The sequence below is a fragment of the Anas platyrhynchos genome, chromosome 3 (genome assembly GCF_047663525.1).
Source record: "Anas platyrhynchos isolate ZD024472 breed Pekin duck chromosome 3, IASCAAS_PekinDuck_T2T, whole genome shotgun sequence".
NCBI classification, from domain to species: Eukaryota; Metazoa; Chordata; class Aves; order Anseriformes; family Anatidae; genus Anas; species Anas platyrhynchos.
In genome coordinates this window covers 78871186-78887839 of record NC_092589.1, presented here as the reverse complement: position 1 = coordinate 78887839, position 16654 = coordinate 78871186, and the positions used below count along the sequence as shown (strand labels likewise).

Here is a 16654-nt window from a genome sequence, read left to right as displayed (position 1 = left end):
CCTTCTTTCCTTCTTTATCCACTTGCATCCACTTCTCTCTCTTCCTCCCTTCAATGAAGCACTGTGTTAATGAATTGGTCTATGGCTCTGATCTGCTTTGGTGTAAACTCTGCTGTCTTATTTCAAACTGCTTCTCAAGATACTGTGTAACTAGGACTGCATGTATACAAATGGAAGAGTCCAACAGGCTCAGTGAAACACTAAATGATATATAGCACTGTTTTCAGGTGATTTGCTTGGGATATGGGTATCCCAGTTTTGGCAATTGCTTCTGTTGTTGTTCCATTTCCATGTAAATTCCTGATACGCTCTCAGCCTAGCTGTCCTGGCTGAAGGAATCCTGTCTCTCTGGAAAAAATCCATAAAGGTCACTTTGTAGCCTGAGACTGAGGCACCTACTGATGTGCAAAAGGAGGCAGCATTAATCCATGGCCATTTCCAACTTCAGTCCTGTGCTTTTATCATTAGACATTTTTTGTCTGACAATTATGGCTTAGTTTTGACCCTGGGTCACTGACTTCAGTAGAAGATAGATGTCTGTATCTTCAGAAAAAAATCAAACCTTGATGGTTATTCACCATTTTTCATCATTCTGGGGTCAGTTACATGAATCATACCTAGAAAAACTGTTTCCCCCCATTCATTGAGGAAAGTATGAGATACATGAAAAGATGGATTTTAAGAATTGTTTAAGCTTATAGAGATCTAAAATTTCAAAGACAAGGACAGCACTTCTTTTTTATTAAATATTTTTCCCTTAACAAATGGATTGAGTTAAATTTTGTTAATATACTCTTGTCATAATGGCTTAAATATGTTTCTGGTAAACATACCTTAATTTTTGTCTAATTCAGATTGTATTAAAACCACCCTGCTTTCACTTAAAAGTACTGCTAAATTTCTACAATTCTGAAGTCCTCCTAAACTTTTATCTAGGAAGAAATACAGCTGTAATTTATCTCCGTGGCATACATGTAGCATATTAAAGATATAGAATAAATCAGTAGAGGAAAACAAGATATTGTTAGATCAGGAAACTGTAAACAAGCCCCCACTCTTGTCTCCCTAGCAATGCTCTATAATATTTTAAGAGAAAAGGGCTAAGTTCAAAGTATGCTTAGCATAGTGTTAGAGGCATTGGAGAAGCTAAGACTGTACTTTAAGATAATACATATCTGGGAAATTGCACTTGCTTTAAAAAATAGTATTTTATACTTTAGTACTGTGAAACCACAGAAAAGAAATACATACTGTACAGTTCCTCATGCAGTTCTATAAACAGGCAGCGTATCTTTTGTTGCAAATCCTCAGCTTTATATATATACACTTAGGACAAGCAAGCTCCCAGTGGCAAACAGTTCAGAGAGCACTGAGGAGCTGAATGTGGTAAGCGCTCCAAACTCATTGTTACCCACTTGATTTCAGCTAATCATGGCCAAGCCTTCCATCTGTCTCTGCCCTCCAACGATTTCAGGAAACTTGGAGCTGGAACCAAACTGTGTTTTGTGTGTGTGTGCGCACGTGTGTTTTGTGTGTGTGTGTGTGTCAAAGCCCTTGATTAAATGATAGGTTTTTGTTTTCATTGTTTTACCTTCTTTTCCCATTCAGTTCTTGACAGCCTTCCCTCTCAGCTGAATACTGTTATCACTTCTTTATTCTAATCCTCTCCCTAGCTGCCTATATTATCACCCTTCTGTTTCAGGACTTGGATACTTACCCTTTAATCCATTAATTGGCTTTTTACCCTCAGATCTCTTTGCGTCCTCTGAGTGCAACCTGACTCTTCCCACTGCCACACACACCCTGACTGTTCTCTACCCTTCATTCTCTCCCACCTTTCGTCTCTTCCCACATTTTGGTGCTGGTTTCTCTCCTTTCCAGATAATCTTGTTCTTTATTTCTTTTCACAAAGCAGTACTCTCTAGTTCAATATCACTTTCAGTGTTGCTTCTGTTTCCTCACAGTGTTTATATATTGCCTTTCCTCATTGCTTCTTAACATGGGTAGATGTATACAGAAGGAATAATCTCTGCAGCAGATATCTGTGCTGCCTCCAGAATAAGTCCATTTCCTTATCGGGGTTTAAAAGTGTTGGGAAACTTCGTAAAATATGGCTTGTCACACAGCAAATGTATTCACTTAAATGAGATCGTCTTTTGATTGAATTAGGTTTCTATGATTGTTTGCATGCAGTGGAAATGTACATTTTTTAAACAACTTTTTAAAATCATGCATGCAATGTTTAAAACCTGTTTGTATTAAAAGGAAATATTTTATCTGGTGTCAGTTTAATAAAGGAATAATATTGCTATATTTTAAGAATTCCAATGTATTTTTTTTTTTCTTAGCCAATATTTGAAAATATAGAGTATATTGCAAAGAGATGTTAGCCTTTTTGTTTTGTTATCTGAAATGTTTTCTTTATTCAGTGTGTATGAATACACACATTTGATATTTAGCAAAATAGGGAAAATTATCCTGGTGTTAATGTACATGGAGCTATTACACCCTGTCATGGTTAATAGCACTAAATGGATTTAGAGTGAGGAGTCTAGGCTGCAATCCTGTCAGCGTCTGCCCCTTTACCAGTAATTTATTTGGGTTTTGCACCTGCAGATGCTGAACTGGGACTGAATTCATACAGACTTTTTATTTGGATAGGAGGCACGGAAATAATAATATTTAAGAAGAGCACTAAATACGAGTGACAGCATTACTGTTAACTTTTCTTTCTCTGTTGTCAACTTTGAAAACAATAGAATCAATGTTATCTAGACTCTTACCATGAGGATCTCCTTCTCGAATTAACTATCTGATCTGTTGGCACCCTGATTATTGCACATAACTTGTGTCAACCCGCCTGTTTCAATGGTTTCAAAGCTTTCATAAAATATTCCAGTTTAGCTCATTCATTGGCACAGGATACCTTTAATATCCCATGCAAACATAGTGACTGTCCTTTTCTTTGTGTGATGTCATCTCCATGCCCTGGAACATTACAAGCCTTTCTGAAAAGGTGATAGAAATGCAAAGGTTATGAGAACAGCAGAATTGGAGAGGTAATTGTGCAGAGGTGAGTAAAAGCCCTTCTGTGCCTGCCTCTCTTTGTTCATCTACCCCTCACATGTGATAAGAGTCACAGCTGAAAATAACCTTTTCCTCCAGTTTTAATGAGGTGCATATGTACCTATAGGCATCTCCAAAGGTGTAATGTTCATTGTACCACATAGCCACGGCAAGTGGAGTTGGGTTACAACCTGTAGAACAAAAAGAGCTGTGTGTATTCAGGCTTGTTTGTGCTAGAAAGAGATGCGTCTCAAATTCTTTGTTCTCTAAGATTGGAAACATAAACTAAATCTCCCTTCCCCCACAACAATTTCTTTAAAGCCAGACAATACCTAACTCAACGAATCAAGCCAGCATACCCAGGAAAATCTTATCACTCCTATCACTTGGAAGAGCTGTGATCTCATGGGAAGCAGAGAATGAAATCCAGTTTAAAAGCTTCCTCATTGAAAAACCTGCACTTAAATCCCGGCTGTATGCATTTTAAGATTTGAGCATATCCTCTTAATTATGTTTTAATTTTATTAAGGGATTAAGCCCTTTTTGTTCTTTTTCAAAAGTTCTTGGTGTTGGTCTATTCCCTTCCTTGTTTTGTTCAACAGAGTATCAACATCTGAAGCACTTTTCTAGGATAGTTGTTTTTAGTTGTACAAGTTGAAGTCTGTCATCAATATATAATGCTGTGAAGATCTATGATGTGCTTCTTGTTCTATACCCTAGAAATGTGCATTGGTGTGTTAGCTTTCAAGGAGCTGTTGTTGCACATCAGCATGTAGACTCCTTCGATCCTGTTCAGCCAGGACCTGTCATTTGTGCATGTGTTTGCAATTCCGTAACGGAGGTGGTGGCCTTTTTCGTAGTCTATGAAGTCTGTAGTTTGCGTGCATGGAGCCTTGTACGAGTCCTACACCTCTGTGAGGATAAAGTCACAGATTCTGTTTTCCAGAATCTCTCTCCAGTATTGACAGCACTCTATATATGTTTAACATCAGCATGCTAAGCACCCTAAAGACTATGTACCAGTCACGTAGTGCAAAAGAGCGAGCAAAACAGAACACGGGAAGAGAGATGCTAGAAAGAAACATGTACAGTAGGAAACCTTTCTCCACTGCATGCAGTATTTTAACACAATTCATACTAACCTTAAGATACCATTGAGGATGCTAAAAAGCTTTGTAAAGACACAAGTGCTTTTCATGAAAAGAATCAATAATCTTTGAAATAAGTAACCTTTCCCCCCCACCCCTGGCTGGTACCTACAACAGCTCATATAATTCAAGACTAATTTTTTACTTAGTTCTCCATAATGCTATTTATTTCTTGTCTGTTCTTTCCTTCTTTTGTAACTATTACTGAATTTCATGGGCTTCTCATAAAACACTCTAATGCTAATGCCAAGGGTAATTTTTTAAAGGTGCTTCAAAAATATAGATGTTTAATATGCAGCTGCTCTTTAAAGGGGCAAAAGGTTTCTTTCTGCCAATTCTCTCAAATTCTGTATTCAAAATCTTTTTTTTTTTTTTCTTCTTTTTTCTCTCCTGAACTGTCAATATTTAAGGAACCGTCCTTTCATGTTTTCTATAATCCTGTTAAAAATAATAGGTATGTTCTGTATCTGTGGCTAGACATGCAGCATGGTGCAAAATAATCTAAACACTCAAGGTTTGTTTGCAGATTTGCTCTAATGAAAAAGGCTTAAGATATATAATGAGACAGCCTCTTCTGATACAGTTAATCAGTATCCACACAAGCTGATCCCTTGAATGCATTACATGATTCATAAGAAATTGCTTAGCACATAAGAAATTAAGGTTGAATAGTATTTGCTGATGTCTTTTTTTTTCATTAAGAAACCCGAGACTTTTAAAGATAAAGAATGGTAAGAGGTCCTCACTTAGGTTCTGCTGCTGTCTGCAAAACAGTATAGTTTCATAGACAGTTACAGTACAAAAAAAAATCCTAATACTGAATGGAAAGGATTCTTTTTGTTCAGTTGAACATCATAGGAGGAAGGTACCATGCCTAAATTGTAAAAATATTTTGATCGCAAAATGCATTTAATAGGTCATACTTTTACAATCACATCTTAGAGTTAATTACTATGTCTAGTCTCACAATAGGTCTATGGTAATACGTGTCTCACTGCATCTTTGTCTTTGTTTTGTCTAAACTGTCAGGGTGGGACTTTTAGAGGTACCTAATCAATATATAATCCCAGTTCCTCTTAAAACTCTTCATGGCACTGCTGAAGAGTTATGTGGTTTAAAAATAATTTGGTCTTCAGTCCATGTCACTTTACACAGGACTAGATAGTGAAGGAAAGGAAAGAGAGGAGACCTTGTCCTCAAGTGTTCTTGCATAACAGTAGATCAGGATAACTAGCTAATAGGGATGAAAGATGCTCAGACCTGCAGTGAACAGCACAGACAAATCCTTTTTCATGGATAGTGCGCGTTTATTGTACAACCTGCACTCTCTTTAGTGCCTGTCCTAACAGCGTGGCTGTGGTAAGCATATTTAGCCAGAAATTATTGCTTTCCTCCATTGCTGTTGCAAATTTCTAAAGCTGAAATTATCTATCATGACAGAATTTGGTATGTGTTGGTGTTGGTCACTTTGGTTTTCTTAATTTCTTTCTATCATTTCTATGATTTGGAAAGGGAAGAGTTAACAAAGTTACTGGTATCATAATATACACGCCAGACTCTTCTGGTGTTTTTAAGTCTTCACAGGTTTTCTTCATGTCTGAAAAATGCAAATCTCTGGGTTCCTAAGAGCAACTGAACAGGGATATGTATTTCATCTTAAAACAAAGAGCAAAGAAAAAAAAATGAAAAAAGTTATTCAAAGGATTTTGGAAACAGGTGTTCTAAATCAACATTAATTGGATTTCAGTTAATTATTCCTTATACTTTAGGGGTTATAGGGAAGGAATAGAAGTTAAAAAAAAAAAAAACAACAAACAAACAACAAACAAACAACTACTCTGACACAGTAATTGCTCTAATATTATGTAAGCTAAGCAGCCCCTCATACCTTGCACTGCCCCTCAAAAAATAATAAAAAAAAAAAAAACAAAAAAACAAAAGGAAAGAAAAAAGAAATTGGCCTCCATATGACTGTTGTAGTGGCTAAGGAACAAGAATGAAGTGAAAAAACAAGATGTAGTCTTTGAAAACCATCTTTACTTGGGAGGCTGGTTACATATTTAGTCTATTATGCACAGTGCCTCCTAACTATAGCTACTAAGATAAAGGCAACAACTAAAAAGCTGTTCTAGATTGGTTTTTGGTACCACGTTTATAATGTGAAGCTTGCCTACATGATTCCTCTGACATTTTACTTTTTGCAGTATATGATTTATGTACATGGTTTAGACTGGGTCAAGAAAATTTCTCCGGCTCTGGCAGATGAAGGCTGGGTTGAAGACACGTCATTATTAAGGATCGTATTTTGGCTTTTGGCTTTCCATTCTAACTCCTATTGGAATGAGTCCACTTTTTGCCCAGTAATAACACTGGTGGAACATTTGACGTGAATAATTGTGTATGTAAAGTTTTAGATTACCTCTGAGAACTGACTGATTCCAAGCTGTGAAAGAAGTAAGTGGGAGGGGGGAGTGAACATGGGCTGTATGCCAGTATTGCTGAGTTATGTGTATTTCAGGGGGAAACTCCCTCTAATGAGATTTTTTAAAATGGTTATGAAATGAAATGGTCTAAAGAATGGAATTTTTAAAATTGGAATGAAAGTAGGCCTTTTATATGGGGATTTCATCTTAAATTTTGTGGAAACTTCTGTGCTGATCAATTGTAGTTGGTTAGAGTGAAAGTGGATGGTGAAACAGATTCTAACAAAAAAACTTGCTGGTCTCCTCTTGCTGTCCAGCATATGAGATGTGAGTGATATCTGGGAAAAAAAGAAAGAAATTTTCAATGTTATTTTAAAACTTTAATATGATATAATAATCAGACCTTCTAATAGCAACCAAAGTAATTTTTAACAAGGTTTTTACCTTAACAATGTCTCTTTGAAGAACTTCCCCCCAATACATTTGAAGTGGGCATGAAACATATCATTTTTGAACAGCAGATTTTGTCAAGTTATATGTGAAATTATTTACACAGCAAATTTAAAAAGATTTCAGAAAGCCTAATGAAACTTGCCCGAGGGCAGCTATAATTTGCATTCTAGCCTCCTGCATGCATGACAATTTGCTACACATCTCAGTTAAAGAAAATTGGAAGGGGACTTCCCACATTAAATACTTCTCATCTGTAACTCAGGTATATTGAGATATGCACAGTATATGTGTCAGCATATTTACCATCTTTACAAACAGATGTGAACATAATTACATCATGTCTACTTATTTTACTCACTTCTGTACATATTTGTGTAAGGTCCTAATAGGGACTTTAAAGATCTGAGATTTTAAAAGAGCTTATAAAAATATTTGCCAGTTTTGATGGGGCTTTCAGCAAAATGGTCTACTGGGAGGTGTCCCTGCCCACTGGACGATCTTTAAAGTCCCTTCCAACCCAACCCATTCTATGATTCTATGAATATTATTCTTAGGAATAAACTGATCTGTCTTATTTGTCTCCTTATTTCAGAGCATTGAGTTGGTATTATTTCTCACATTGCACAGATGATGGTACTGCACTCTGTAGGAAAAAGTATTTCTATGTAAAATACCACTTTTTCTCCCTGACTATGAAGTGAAACAGATAAATATCTTTAAGGTTTTGTTCAATAATTGTAAGAGAATATATACACATGAAGATAAAAATAAAGAAAAAAATGAAGATATAAAATATATATGCATGTATGTTTAACTCTTGATTTCACAAATATGGTGGTTTATATATTTCTCTTGGCTGTCTTTTTTTTTTTTTTTTTTTTTGTTAAGTTACTGCATGCAAGCTTTATTCATGTTTGTACAGAACACACTCATGCTTTGCAAATGAAGGTGCAAACTTTTCCTTCTCTTTAAAGTTAATAAAAGCTACTTCAAAATGTGTCTGTTTCAGTCACTGTTTTCAAAATCAATTCCATCAGCAGCAACTTGCATGAAAAATATATTTCAGACTACATTTGTAATTAATACCCTGGATGTGTTTTATACCCTTCTGCTATATACAACATCTCGACTATTCTAATGCTTTTGATTTCTGTGGTTTTTTATCCCTGCCTCACCCTTTCCTTTACTCCCCCTTCTGACCTTTGGTAAAATCTTCGCCATGGTGTATAGGTGATAATAGCCTGCCTTTTAAAAGATACTTTTTGTATCAGCTGAGCGCTCTCTTGTTTGAGACATGAACATATTTTATGGATGGACTCAAAGCCTGGTTGTGCTCAGTCATATGTGCAAAAAAATACATTGTTAGTCGTTTGTAATCCCCAGCCCGTGGTGGTCCTGCCCAGCTTATGTGTGGGAAGACATGTGCTTATTTAATCACAGACCAGATGCGGGGCTTAAGGGCCTGACCCAAAGCCCAGTGAAATCGGTTGGAATCTCACCGCAGATTTTAATGGCCTTAAATGTTTAGATATGTATCTGACTCATTTTTATGAAAAAGTACTACAAATAGAAAACAATTTCCTTTTGCTTTCCTCACTCCTTCCTCATTTTCCTTAGGAGGAAAATCCTCCACTGTGCTCTAAGTGAAACAAAAACAATTTAAAAAATCTGACAACTGTTCTGTCAGGAAAGTGTTATAATAGGAAGCTGGTTTTATAGTGCTGGGGAGGCTACGGCACCTTTCTGCACTATGAACAATTTCTGATAACACTTTGGACAGACAGGTTGACATGCTTGCACTGAGAAAGAGTTTATATACAGTATGGAGCTGGGGCTACACAGTAAAAATATCCATATAGGCAGTATAGTCCACTTGTGAATTATAGCAGGGAAAAATATTTATGAGCACCACAGGACACGAAGCTCAAAGTGCAGTCATTTCTAAATGAAAATTATGTGACAGTTCATCAGTATTTAATGCTAACATTGCTTGATCTAGACATAAAGAATTTAGCAGCCATTTATCATAACATACAGTACTGTTCATTTCCTGATTTGCTTAGAATACATTGGTGTTTTAATCTCAACATGAGCCACAGGTCTAATTTTAGATATTTAATGAAAGGAAAACCCAGAGAGAGAGAGAGATTTCTCACATGGCTATTAGAAGCCTACTCCCACCACTTGAATTGGCTGTTGGTCTTTTTAATGCAGACTCCCAGAAGCCGGTGCCTGGTCCCTGCACCAGATGCAGGTGTTCCCTTGTGCTGTCAGCCAGGAATGATTAATGAGGATTTGCCCCTACTGAAAGCAGTCTTTGGAGCATTGTTCAGGGCATCTGTGGAACTGTCGGGGGAGACAAGGACACAAGTGAACAACCAATTATTTGGCCATCACTGAGGCAGCATGAAAAAGACATCAAATTGGACAGAGGAGCAAAGCTTTTGTTTCATGATCATATTTTTAGGTGTTAATAGTAACAGAGGAATTCTACCTGTTTTTTTTTTTTTTTTTTCTCTTTTTTTTTTTTTCTTTTTTTTTTCTTTTTTTTTTTCTTTTTTCACAGGGGAGAGGGGAAGGGCTCAGACACTGCTTTAAAGCTTGGAAAGGATGTGTAAAAGAAACAGAAACAGAAAACTGATCACGGTTCTTTAAAAGTGTAAAAGGGAGGAAAACACACAGAATTGATTTCTTGGCAGTTGCACCGTGTGTATGAAGATATACCGTTTTGCTCTGCTACCATTAGGAAAGGAGGGCTAAGGATTCTGTGAGTGGGAGGATTTCTCATGCAGGGAGCTGTTTAATTGCTGACCAAACACAACAGCTCAGGAGCTGGGGCTTTAACAAGTGATAGTGCAGGGAGGTGTTACATTAGGATTCTGAAAAAGAAAATGTGAGGGAGCAAAACCAGACTACATTTGCAAGATTGCATTCGGCATTCTGCGTGCATCCCTCTTTCTGTCTCAAAGAAAATGCTCCTAGGTGCAGAAGAGTGAGGGGGAAAAGAGCAACAGAACTGAAAACACTGCTTGGGCTTAGGCTTCTGCATTTTTATATTTACCAAAGCTTGTGATTATAAATAATAATTTTAAACCAGAGGGAAAGGATTATATTTTCAGGACAATCCAATTACAGAAAGGATTGTTTATAAAATACATTTTATGCTCCATCCTGTCAAGCCTGTTTCTACCAGAGTATTAAGAATAAAAAAGTTAATTATATGGCTTAATTCTAATGAAGAATATGTTTTGTTGACTAATAACAAATATAGTGCCATTTCTACCACAGTACCATAATTAATATTTGCAGTTGCTACTTCCCTGACCTCGGGAGTTCCTCTGTCCCTACACACACATGCAAGAAAAGGAGTTCATATCCTGAATTACAATTATTACAAATAATTCCGAACTATTCCTTAACCAAGTAGAAATCTTTATTTTTAAATTAACAACAATGTTTAGGTATATTTAACTACACAGGTTTAGTTTAGTTTTCACATTATTTGTCTTTTCATGAGCACATTTTACCAAGGAGGACTCATAGCCTGTGATTTCTCATTTGCAAAATTATGTGAAAGTCCATACATAGAGGCCTGTTTCCTTATCCCAGTTGTTTCATATGAAGCTTTTGTAAACAAAAATACTTTGAGTGCTTCATGTTTAGAATAAGTTGCTGCAGGTAACAAATGGATTTCTAGAAACATCTCAGAGTCAAATGCCCGTGTCTTAAAATTGAACAGCGAAATACCATCTCCATTTTTAATAGGATGATTATTTTCTTAGGGAGAAAAAAAAAAGAAAAAAGAAAAAAAAATGTCATTGCAATTAAACAAGCTACTTAATCATAGAGAAAAACAACGCCACCAGGATATATTTAAATGTATTCTTTATATTTTAAGAATACCACATAGTATTTCTTTATACCCATTCAAATTAAAGTCTCTGTCACAAGGAAATCACTAAACAACCCAGGAATCATTAGGATATTCCACCATTTGTAAAAGCTGTGTGGAAATTGTACTCTAGAGTTTTTATTGCTGGGAATATTCTCAATGCAGTCTCCCTGGACTGCAGTACTGATCCATGCAGTTCTGCAGGTTTGTCCTTTTCCAGGGGTAGGGCCATTTGTTACTCTCTGCAAAGGACTCTGACATTTGAAGCTGAGCTTTGTCCCCTCTCGCATTTGCTATATGTGCTGCAAATTTAAATGACTTTATTAGAAGTTACAAAACCAGTGTACAGACACACTCAACTCTGTTTCCTTCTTGTCAGGAAGAGATGATGGCACCAACAATGTGTCCCTCTGTCTGAAAGACGTAATTGCTTGACGGAAGAACAGTCTGTTCGACTCCTGGGTGTGATGAAAGTGATGCTGGTAAGGAAGGAAAATATTTCTAGGAACTGATGAATGATTATAGAATCTCTAAGGAGGACATTTGCCTGTGACTGTTAAAGTGCTGAATTGACTTTCCTGATCCTTGATAAATAAATGGAAAGAATGTTTTCTGTTACCGGAGGCTGTGCTGGAGGTTGCACCTTTTCCTGTCAGATATGGACTTTGCTACCATGATTCGAGGCTTGTTTATCACTGGATTACTTCAGACTGTTCTGCTTGGGTTTGTCAGCTGAGAAGCATAGAGACATCAGATGTTAAAGCTTGAAGAAAATTCTAAGCAACATAAGGAAGAGTGCAACCTGTTGTTTAGATGTGTCAACATACGGCATTGAAATATCTTCAAGGACATGGTCATTGTCTCCAAATTACCAATTGCCAAATTCGTAAGCACCCTGGGGACTGAGCTATGGGGACATCCTGTATGATTAAGTTTGGTCCTTTTAAGAAAGCACTGACTCTTTTCAGAAGAGGTTCTTTGGCCTGAACATAGGGAGGGGTTTTGCCAGCTAGTGCACATGATAGGAATGCACTATTTTTACATAATATTTCCACCAGTACAGCAGCATTACTTCCTTCCATTACATTCCTCTGCAACCTGCATACTCTAAAAAATAAAATGTATTTTACCAGTATGTGTGCTGAGTTTTCAGTACGATACCTGATACATGATTTACTATGATGTTTTCACAGTAAATTCTTACTTATGTATTTTCATGCTACTTCAATAAAACCATCAAAACTGAAAGTCAAAGCAAAACAAAAACAAAGAGGTAAAAACATGGAATAGGATAAACCAATTATCCTTTATTATGAGTGTTGTTTGCTAAAAACATCAGCTTTGATTTAGCTTTATGGGGTAACTTCAGTGGAAATTTATTTGCAAAACTACAAGAAAAAAAAAAAGAAACTATCACTTCTACTTTACAATAATTTTTAATACTCCACAGGCTGCATAAGACTACAAAGTAGTGGATTAGCATGAGGGGAAGATGGTTACTACTTGTGAGTAAGCCTTTCTTTTTGTTCCACAATATATTTATGGTGCTATATAGCTAAATAAGAGCTGTGTCCTATTTTAAGTCACAACATGCACTTATGGATCTATGCCCTTGTTGATCCTTATGAAGGAAAAATGTTTCTTTGTAAACAGCGTGGCTACTGTGATGAATTGTTAGGATTTATATAAATACATATGTAATGAAAAGAGAATGTTAAAATTCAAATAAATGTATTTTCATTGTTTTTAATATGTAATTTTAACTTTTTTACCATGCTGAAAAGAATGAGAGTTTTTAGATTCACGTTATGATTAAACGTTAGCATTATTTCTGTTTTCTATGGTAAATAAAATTAAATAAAGCAAGTTCAAGAACTCAGGAGTTTTCTTCACAAAACTTTTGACCATCAGGGTTTCTCTCTTTGTTCTTCCTCCTGTCAGTATAATGCAGCCTGAAGATTCTGGTCATTATGGCCAGTGTACCTCTGGTGAGGGTGACCATGATGATAACACAGACTTTTGTGCTTTTGTTATCGCCTCTAGGCCTGAAATGAGGTAAGGCTGCAGGCAAGTGGGGTAAAGTCATTAGTATCTAATAAAAACTTGTTGTTAATGTACCATTTGATAAAGCAGAAGGAAGTCTCTCTGCTGCTTGTACTGACAACAAATAAAGAGCAAGGGAAAAGATCTGGATGTAAAAATATTCCCCCTTGCAGGAACAGCATGAATCAGCTGCAGGTTGTTTCACACTTTCTTGTATAGGGGTAGGCAGAACAAGTAGGAATTTTGCAGAGGAGACATTTCTATATTGATTTTATAAAATTATGCTGTATATGCTTGGTTTAGGCTGCAAAATTCACATTGTGAACCACTTAAGTTCTGTCTCGTTGGCAGTAGAGATTTGTAAAGCTAAAATAAACTTACATTCCTTTACCCTTGATAGGTGATTTTTATACCTGAAATCCCAGATCTAGGAGTTGAGTAAGACTGTGCTTACACATAGGTATATGAAAATGAAATCTATTTTTTTCCTCCTAAACTCCAGATCATATCCAAATTTTATTTTTATTCCCTGATTATGATTTATTCCTTGATTAATAGAACACATTCAGAACAGCTATGTGAGGCAAAAGGGCTTTTCATTTTCTACGGATCCCAGACTCATTTTATCACCAAGCTCATTTCCCAACATTTCTAGATTTCACTTTCCTCTTTCTCTTCTGACTCATCTTCAAGTTTTTTTTTTCTTATGACTGACAATGCCACCTTGCAAAGGTGTTTTCCCTTTGGCTTCTATCCTCTCCTCTCAGCCCAGAAATTCTTCATTCACACATTTCCTTTACTTCCTATTTTAGTTCATACACTTCTCTTTTCCTGGACTTTTTACAATTTGTTCTTCCTCTAGCCATGCCACAACTGGGAAAATGTTCTCCTCACCTGAAGGACTGGATCTTCACTAATGATGCAAAAGTTCCACCATGTATATTCAAAAGTTTCAAATAAAACTGTTGTTGATTGTTTTTCTAGGAAGACTATCTTTACATTAGGAGGTTTTCATTAATGTTCTTTATGATATAAAATGATTCAGCTTCAAATTTGTCAGTATCTGAATATGAGTTAGACAAAATACTTGTCAGCATTTTGATGGATTATGAAGCCTCACCTTATATATCTTAATTGTTAGAATTTTCTTTGGATTTGTATGAACTGTCAAGCTTTATAATTTGTGTTTATGTATTTCAATATAAAATTCTTGTCTGCCTCAACCTATTTTATTGCTCTTCATGATGCTACGTTAATGTCAAGCATCATGACACAAGTTGAATATATTCATGCAAATGAAAACTACCCTTCACACAATCCTTATTTCAACCTCTTTTTAGCATATTTTTGGAAGCTTTAAGGAGGCAGACGGTGTTCCAAGTTCCAATTAGAAGTAAACAACAGAAAGATTCAGAAAGATTCATAAAATACACACTGGAGTGTTGATCGTTAGGAGTGGTAGTCTGTAAGAATTAACAGACAATAAATAGCACAGAAACATAATTTCTTATAAACTGTCAGAGCCTGGCCTTTTTATAAACTGTAATCTTGACTGCAAGGCTTGAATAGTAATGAAATAATGACCATAAGAATCTCAATATCAAAAATATCTGAAAAAACAATTTGTAAGGTTTCATCTAACAGCCTATTCCATCTAGCAGCCAAAAGGACATTTTAAGATAAGTTTATTAAAGTCCATTGCATTTGAAAAGACTTAGGTCGACTTTCCTGCTATCAGAGGCAGCCTCAGTCTCTTCCCCTATGGATACAGATTATGTTTGTTTTCAAAATTGCTGAAGATAGAAATATAGTCTGTGAGTTTCAGTGAACTTTCTTCACCTAATTTCAAATCTGCTTGAACTTAGTGACTTCATATATTTGATTTAAGCTTCTTTGAGTTTGCATTCAATAAAGGAGAAGAATATAGGTGAAGGGAGAAGAGACAGAAAATCTAACGCAGAAATATGAAGAAAAAAAAAAGTTTGACATGTATGCCATGTGTGAATTACTTGTTTCTTTTTCAGTACCATCTGTGTTTTGTAGCACAGAAGCTTTCCTTGCCCCCTCCAAAAAATCAAGTTGGTGTTTTTGTTTTTAATTTAATCATGCACAAAGAAAAACAGAGAGGTTAGAAATAAATTTGTAATATTCATATAAACAATGTCTCCAGTACCTAAATCTGAGGCATGATGAATGTCCACGAGACAGAGAAGACAACTCAGTGAATAAAGATATCCTTGACAATAATGTTCAGTATCTATGACTCAAAGGAAATTCAGCAAGTGTTTTTACTTCATCAACTGCAGACTTAGTGAACAAATAGGTATTATGATTTATTTGTGTCCATCTTTGTAACATCTTATTCCAAAAGCAAATCATGCTTTCACATGGAAGATGTGAAATGGAGTGATCTATGTTGCTCTCTTATTGTCTGCTAGAAACTCTGCCCATCCCTGATTTTAATCACATCCACTTAGTGGTCAAGATAATTCACCTTGCTGGCCAGATAATCTAGTTCAGTGTCCACTGTTGTTATTAGAGACTGGAGGTCAAATCTTTTATCTATTCTCTCAAACTCAGTTGGACACAGTTTCTTGCTAAGAGTCTTTGGAAGAAGGCAATAAATCTTACTATAAATACCCCAGGAGTTAGTAACATGACTTCCTACAGGCATTTTGTCAGAATTTTTCCAGGCTCTGTGAACTTAAATAAAACTTGAAAATTCTGCTGGTATATTTTGATATTTTTTTATGTCTATGGTACAAATATCTCCACAGCTTCAGAACTGAATTGTGAGCTGTCAACACAATGTCTTTCAAAGCAAGAACAAAAATTCGTTTTCTTTTTGATTTCTATAAGCAGGAATATAATCAAGTCCCACTATCAGCATTATGCCTACCTGTGGGTACAGGTAGTCTTTCGCAGCATTCTCAGCTTACCTTGCTTGTTTTATTCTAGATACATCTCAGAACCCCCTGAAATACAGTACATACAGACTTGGCTAGTGCTGCACTGTGGAGAACTCCATTTGCCTGATAGTAATTCCTGGAGGGTGAAGAGTGATGATTTTCTACCTAAAACCTATGGAGATCAGTACGTGACTTCTGAGGTGTCTGCAAAAGGAAGCTTGAAAGAAGTTTATATGTTACACTGTACTTTATGTGAAATTTGGCATTTATAGGTCAAAACCAGTAATGCCACCAGTGTACAACTGTAAAATGGCTTATGCTTTGTCTCTAAGTGGTAATTTAAGACACAGGGTTGGCATTGCCTAGAGCTTTTTTGATTACCATGAAAACCTGCTGCAATTTTGCTGTTATTGAGACAATAACCAGATTAAATGTTGATTGTAAACTTATTTCCCTCTCTGTGTTACTGCACTAAATGCATCTGGTGAAATGAAATCAAATGGTTTTGTAACAGGTAAGTTTACAACATAACTTATTTTATTTATTTTATTTTATGTATAGAATATATGTAAAACTTATAATGCAACTTTTTTTTTTTTTTAATATATATATATAATAACATTGGCGTTGCAAGTATAAAGACAGTTAGACAGTGAAATTGTCATGGAATTAGAAACCTGGGGATGCCAATGCAGGTCACAGTTGGGCAAGCCTGCCTGC

The 16654-nt window shown here is 36.0% G+C and overlaps 1 long non-coding RNA gene across 3 annotated transcripts in view; it reads left to right on the top strand.

Annotated features, from left to right (window-relative positions):
* The window catches only part of LOC119716647 (uncharacterized), a 155549-nt gene extending 139166 nt beyond the window's left edge, over window positions 1-16383 (top strand). For 2 of the 3 annotated variants that reach the window (XR_011807870.1, XR_011807871.1), the window contains 4 exons: window positions 11362-11868; window positions 12433-12487; window positions 12924-13037; window positions 15984-16383. This is a non-coding gene — a long non-coding RNA (uncharacterized lncRNA). The remainder of the gene's footprint in view (window positions 1-11361; window positions 11869-12432; window positions 12488-12923; window positions 13038-15983) is intronic. The other variant, XR_011807872.1, reaches the window with a different exon arrangement.
* The last annotated feature ends 271 nt before the right edge of the window (window positions 16384-16654 follow it).